We start from the raw sequence: 6,885 nt of genomic DNA, 5'->3' as shown, positions 1-6,885 counted from the left end.
TCTGCATCGATGCTCTTGTATATATTTTAGTTTGAAAAGAAAAAAAAAAGAAAAAAAATGAACGATAAAGAAAAAGAAAAAAAATATATATATATATATATGAAAAATAAAAGAAAAAAATAGAAAGAAAAGAAAGAAAAAGAAAAGAAATAAAAAGGGGATAAAATGCCCCAAAGTGATGACCAATAAAAATCAATGCATATGAGTTGTGAAATGAAAAAAGAAATACATGAGTATGTGAAAAAGTGAGAAGAATGGGTAGTTAGGTTAGTTTTGAAACTGTATAGGGTGTCATAGGTTAGGTAGGAAGTCTAAGCTTATCAAGGATTCAAATTTCAAGTCCACTTGACCAAATATGCATGCTACCTTGCCCCTAGCCCTATTACAACCTATGGATAAGTCCTCATGATAATTGTATGCATGCATGAAATATTTGTTGATTGTTAGATGAAAAACAAATCTTAGAAAGCATGATTAGGGGAGAATTGAGAGTGATCAACCCTATACACCGAGCGAATAGAGTGTAACCACATCCGGTGAGGGTTCGAGGCTCAATTCCTTGTTCTCGTCTCTCGCGAGCGTTCTTCGTGCAAGTTATGCGCACCTCACTTTGATGATTGGAATTGGTAGAGTTCATATATTGTTTATCATTTTGCCCTACGTGCTTATATGTATTCTTGGAAGATTGATTTGCTTTTGACCAAGTAGATAGTAGCATTCATTTTAGCTGCATGCATATAGGTAGATTGCTTCTTATAAATCCCATTCTCTTGTAATTCTTTGGTCTTTGGCTTTCTTTTAAGCATCAGGACATGCTCGGTCTAAGTGTGGGGAGGTTGATAAACCCCATTTTTAGGGTTTATCTTGTATGGATTTTGAGGATTTTATCAATGTTCTTTCACACTTATTCATATAAAATGTATGGTTTTGTGTTTCCTTCCCGATTTTGCTTCATGGATGAAAACATGCCTCTTTCACACTAAATGTGTTATATTTGAGCCTCTTCTATTACCATTCGATGCCGTGATCTATTTTTTAAGTGATTTCAGAGTTTATAGGGCAAGGATGGCCTAGAAGAGAGGAAGGAAGCATGCATAAATGGAAGGAGCATGGAAATTGGAGCTTTGGAGCTTAAGCAGCGATGCGTACGCGTGCCTTACGCGTACGCGTGGATCGTAAAACTCCAGGGATACGCACGTGTGCTGTACGCGTACGCGTTGGTGCTCGCACATGATTTTTAAGTGAAAACGTGCTTGGCGATTTCACAGAGACTGTGGGGCCCAATCTGAACCAACTTTGGCACCTAAGCACTTAAAAGGACTAAGGGATGAAGGGATTCTTATTCATTCACACATTTAGATCTTTTTAGTTAGTTTTTTGGAAGTTACATTTTGTAGAGAGAGAAACTCTAGCTTCTCTTTAGGGTTTTGCTTCTCAATTTGGAATTCTCTTGGATCCATTGGTGAGATCTTTTGTCAATTCAATTCTACATTGCTTCAACTTGTAGATATAATTCTCCTACTCTCAATTTAGTTCTTGTTACTCAAGTTACTTGTGGATCTTAGATTTGGAATTTTGTTACTTTGATTTTCATTAATGCTTGAGGAATTTTATGTTCATTGTTGCCAATTGTTTGATTATTGTTAATCTCTTGTAGTGGATATCTTTGATTTCAAGTTTATTCTCAATTTTACAATGACTTTCATCCTTGCTCTCCAAGTGTTTGAGAAAATGCCAACTTTAGCTATGAGGTAGACTTTTCATTCTTGGCTTGGGGGTTGAGATATTGGAGACACTTGAATTATCAATGTCTTTTGTTGATTATCAATTGAAAATTGCTAATTGGTTTGAATGTCACTAAAGCTAGACTTTCCTAGGGTTAGACTAGGACTTGTGAACTCAAATTGATTACTTTCACTTGACTTTCCTTCATACTAGAGGTTAAGTAAGTGAAGCAATAACTAATTGTAGTCACAATTGATGGAGATGATGATGATAGGAAGTCCAATTCTCACTCCTAGCCAAGGCTTTTATATTGCTTGATTTTCATTCACACTATTAGCTTGTTCCTTTTTTGCATTAAACTCCAAAACACCAATACGACTTCTAACTAATATTGTGCATCTTGGAGCACTCCTAGAGAGAACGACTCGGGACTAATACTCTCGGTTATTAATTTTGGATTGTGGTGACACAATTTCTTTGTTTGATGTGGAATTGCATGTCGGTTTAGACTATACTCACGATTGAATTTATTGATAAATTCTAAACCAGCATAAAATCTCTCATCACACTCATTGCACTTAAACTGACTCCCCGACAACGGCGCCAAAAACTTGACTTAGTGCAAACCGTCGGCTTATAATTTTCCACAAAATTGAGTTTCTTTGCAAGTATAGTCCAAGCCAACAGATAATGCTCACAGTCAAAGTTTGAATTCAAAATAATGTCACAATTTAAACCAATTCAATTCCGGGAGTTTCAATTCCTGGGTCGTCTCCCAAGGACACTTGAGACCAATGAGTGTGCAATCTTGGTTATGAGGATCATGGGGTTTTCAATAAAGGGATAAACATATAAATTAATAAAAGAACATGCAAAATTGTAATAAATAAACTGATAAAGGAATTAATGAAGTAACTATGCAATATAGACAAGTAAAGTGTAAAAGGAACTAATGTAAATGTGTATGAAGGAATTAAAGCATAAAAGGTATCTTGGCTTGGATTGAGTTAAAGGTCCTTTCCTTGTTGGAACCACAACTACGACAACTAGAATGGATCAATCTCGCTTGATTAACCCTCACATCGGAGAGTAAGTTGAATGAGCATAAGTGTTTTTAACCCACAAATCCTAAATTGCTTGCTAATTACCTTAGCAACAACTTAGCGTTAGTGGGAACAAGAACAATTAACAATCCAAGAATTGACACTAAATGTTGGACATTCCAATTCTAGGAACCCAATTGCTCACTTTTCCTAAGCCAAGAGATAGAAAACTAGCCCAAAATCATAATTGACATTTTGTCAAACACTTAGTGGGCAAGAACTCTAAACATGGGCAAAATGAGAAAAAGCTTGAAACCAAAAGCAACAAATGATCTCAATCAACAATAAAGACTCAAGAAAGCATGTAACAATCATCAATCATCAAATTTATCAACAAGAAATAGAAATTGCAAAAGAGAAGTAAAATTGAACTATAACTTGAAATATAAGAAAGAGTAACAACAATGTAACTATAAAGAGTAGTAACAAAGAGATACTTACAATGCAAATTAGCAAAATCCAAGATCAAAAATGGAAATGGCACTTGAATGTAAAAACCCTATTATAAACCCTAATAGAGATGATGAAAAACTTAAAAAAAAAACTATACTGAAGCTCTCTACTACTACTCCTAAGCTACCCTAATGTTATGCTATACTATGGTCTTCATTCTCCCTTCCTTATGAGCTAAATGGCTTTAGAAATGGGCCTCCAAACCACCAAAATCGCGAGTCACGTGAGATTTTAATGAAAGCATGTGCGGCCACCTGTGCGGACGCACAGACGTGTGCGTACGCACACTCTGCCGAAAATCTCTACCCGTGCATACGCACAGGAAGTCGTGCGCACGCACACTAGGCGATGCTTGAATGGACGCGCGATGGCACGGTGCGGCTCACGCACACACGTGGCTCTGATCTGATGGTTGTGCGTATGCACGCAGGTCTGTGCATACGCACACTTGGCTGAACTCTTCTCCTTTGATTCTTCTTGCTTCCTCCACTTTGAATGCTCTTCTTCTATTCTCTTTAAGCCATTCCTGCCTTATATCTCTGAAATCACTCACAAATAACATCAAGGCATTGAATGGAAGGTAAATGGGATAAAATTAATCAAATTAGGCACAGAAGAGCATATTTTCATAATCAAGCACAAATTAGGAGGAAAGTTCAAATGCATGCTATTTAGTGGAATAAGTGCAAGTTTATATGATGAAATCCATTCAATTTCAACCAAAAATTATCATCAAATATGGACTCATCAAGTACCTCAAGTGAATGAGGGTCGATCCCACGAGGATTGATGGACTAAGCAACAATGATTGAGTGATTTACTTAGTTAGACAAGTAGAAAAGAGTGTTCAATTGCATCATACAATAAATTCAGAAAATTAGAAAGCAAATAGTAAATGGGTTGTGAAATATATAGAGAAAATAGTTAAGGTTTCAGAGATATCTATCTTCTGGATTGACTTTTCTTACAAACTATTTTAATCATGCAAGATTCAATTCATGGCAAACTATATGTGACTAAACCCTAATTCCTTAGACCTTATTAGTCTCCTCTAACCTTCATCAACCGCCAATTCCTTGGTCACTTGATTCCAATTAGAGGGTTAAGTTCAATTCTAGTTTATATGCCACAGAAACCCTAATTACCCAAATATAAGAGGATTATATGTCACGTATCCTATTAAGTCCATATAATTAGGAATTTAGGAGAAATTGTTTTCAAGCTGTTGTTCAAGTAAAGAACTTTTCCAAGTTGTAAGACCCAAAACCTTTGAAAAAGGGCTATCATTAGCAAATTTCAAATTCAGTGTTTCTGTAGCTTTAATTTCAGAAATCCCTCTATTAAAGAAAATTAAAGAAAGTTTTGATTTATTGAATTTGAGATGAGTTATGATTATTATCCAATTTTATAATTATTGGATTATTTTCTCTATTTGAATTATAAAGTTGATAGTTATGAAATAATAAGGATTTTATATGATTTGGATTGAATGATTGATATTTTAAATATTAGTACTGCTATTTTGGAAAATGAAGAAATTAAGTGTATTATTTCTAAAATTTGGATTTGGACATTTATTGAAAATAAAGTGTGAAATTGATGAGCAAATAGTATTTCTATACATTATTATTGTTGGATTAGAATTTATTTCTAATTACTATATTATCACTATATTAAGTAAGATGACTAAAATACCCCTAACCCTGAAACCCTAACCCGTGACCGGTTACCCTCTCACCCAACTCAGCAGCCACACCACAAACGTTTCCCCCTTCCTCAAACCTATACCCAGCCACAGTAACAGAACTAAGAAGTAGTGGGGAAGAGAGGAGGGGCGGTGATGGCTGTGGCCTCGCTACTGCCGCCGCCCAGCTCAACGCCGCCGTCTCACCTTGCTCGCGCCGTTCCCGCCCTCATCATACACTTTTAATTTCATCCCTCCAAATCACCCACGGACCAGGAAAGAACGGGAGGAGATCGCGTCAGCCTGGGAAGGAGGGTGCTGCCGCCATAATCAGTCGCGGCCGCTGCAAGCTCACCGCGTCGCGCAGTCTTGGAGTCCGCCGTCAGGTCCGAGGCGAAGAGAGAGGTCGAAACAGAGGGCTACGCGAGGAAGAGGGTGGCCGTGGGTCGCCGTTTTGTCTCGCCATTACCACCGAGGCCACACCCAGTCCAGCCGTGCCACCATCCCTGCGCCGTCGCAGAGCAAATCTAAGGTGAAGGGGAGGACCGCGAAGGGGGAAAAGGGTCGCGCCGCCCAGTCACCGGATTGCTCGCCGCCAGCGTCGCCGGTGTTGTCGCGAGGAAGAGAGGGGGAGCCCCGCCGGAGGAGAACCATTGCGGGGCTGTTCCTGCCGCTGTGCCCAGCTGTTGTTGGGGGCCTTGTCACCGCTCATGAGGGTGCGCTGGTAAGCCTCTGCCGCCGGAAATGCCGCTGCCATCGCCGGAAGGCCTCGTCGGTAAGGATTTTAAGCTGGTTCTCATTTCCGTTGAGTTCTGGGAACCTCATTGTCACTACATGTTATTCAGGTCACTGCTGCCACTCGAGGTGGCTGCCGGGCTGCCGCTGAACCGGTTCGAAGACCGCCACTATCCCGATTCAGCTGTTCCTTCTTCATTCGGTAAGCGTTTTCGATTTGAAAACTCTCTAGTTACTATTTTGGCTTCATACACTAAGGCTTTGCGGCATCAATTGCTATGAGACTGAGTTTCTATTATTATGTGTCGCGATTAGTGTTGCTGTGGTTACCGCGGAAGTGGCTTGGAGCCAAGGTTGCGTTGTTGGTGATCTCGGTTTAAGAGAGGAGGTTCCTATGACGCGTTTGGGTTATGGAATTTGCATTTTGAGGTAGGGGCGCTTTCCAAAAACTATGTTTTATGTATTGGAATTATTACATATGGATACCGGTGTGAGATACTGTGTATTTGGTGATTGTATCTGCCTTATGTATTATTTGATTGACTCGAATGACTACGGATGTTGGTTTGGCTGAATTGTTGTGTGGCTTGTGAAATGTAATGTTTGGAAATCGATTCTTTAAAGATTTGAAATGAGTTTAATCCGTTGAGGATTGGCTTGAATGGAGTCAATTATTTTGATGATGTGAAAGATAGAATACTTTTGAAATTCAGCCTGGGTTGCTTTAATTGATTTGATTTTGATAAATGATTTATTGCTGAACCGATTCTTTAAAGCTTTAGAAATGAGTAAATCGGTTGATATTGAGTTGATTTTTGAAATGGTTTCCTTGAGATATGCCACTGAGGCGACTGTTTAATTTAGCTTGCTTTTGAATTGATTTCTGGTTTTGAACTGTTGAAAAGGAATGAGAAACGGTTTAGTTGGGACCCGAACCGGGTGGCAAAAGTCCAAGTTTTAGGGGAGGTGCTGCCGAAATTTCTATAAAATCTGAGTCTTTATTGAAATATTGTCTAGAAAATGATGAGTTAAAGACTTCTGCTATTTTATTTGAATTATCAAGAAAAGGATGATTCATGCTTTCGAAATGAGTTAGTAAAGAGGAAATTGTGATTTAGTCTTGCTTCTTAAGAAAGGCATTGTATCTCTTTCAAAAGAAAGTTATTTAGATGAAACTTGTGTTTT

Source organism: Arachis ipaensis, chromosome B9 (genome assembly GCF_059453495.1).
Source record: "Arachis ipaensis isolate K30076 ecotype BB chromosome B9, ASM5945349v1, whole genome shotgun sequence".
Classification (NCBI taxonomy): domain Eukaryota; kingdom Viridiplantae; phylum Streptophyta; class Magnoliopsida; order Fabales; family Fabaceae; genus Arachis; species Arachis ipaensis.
This window is presented reverse-complemented; position numbering follows the sequence as displayed.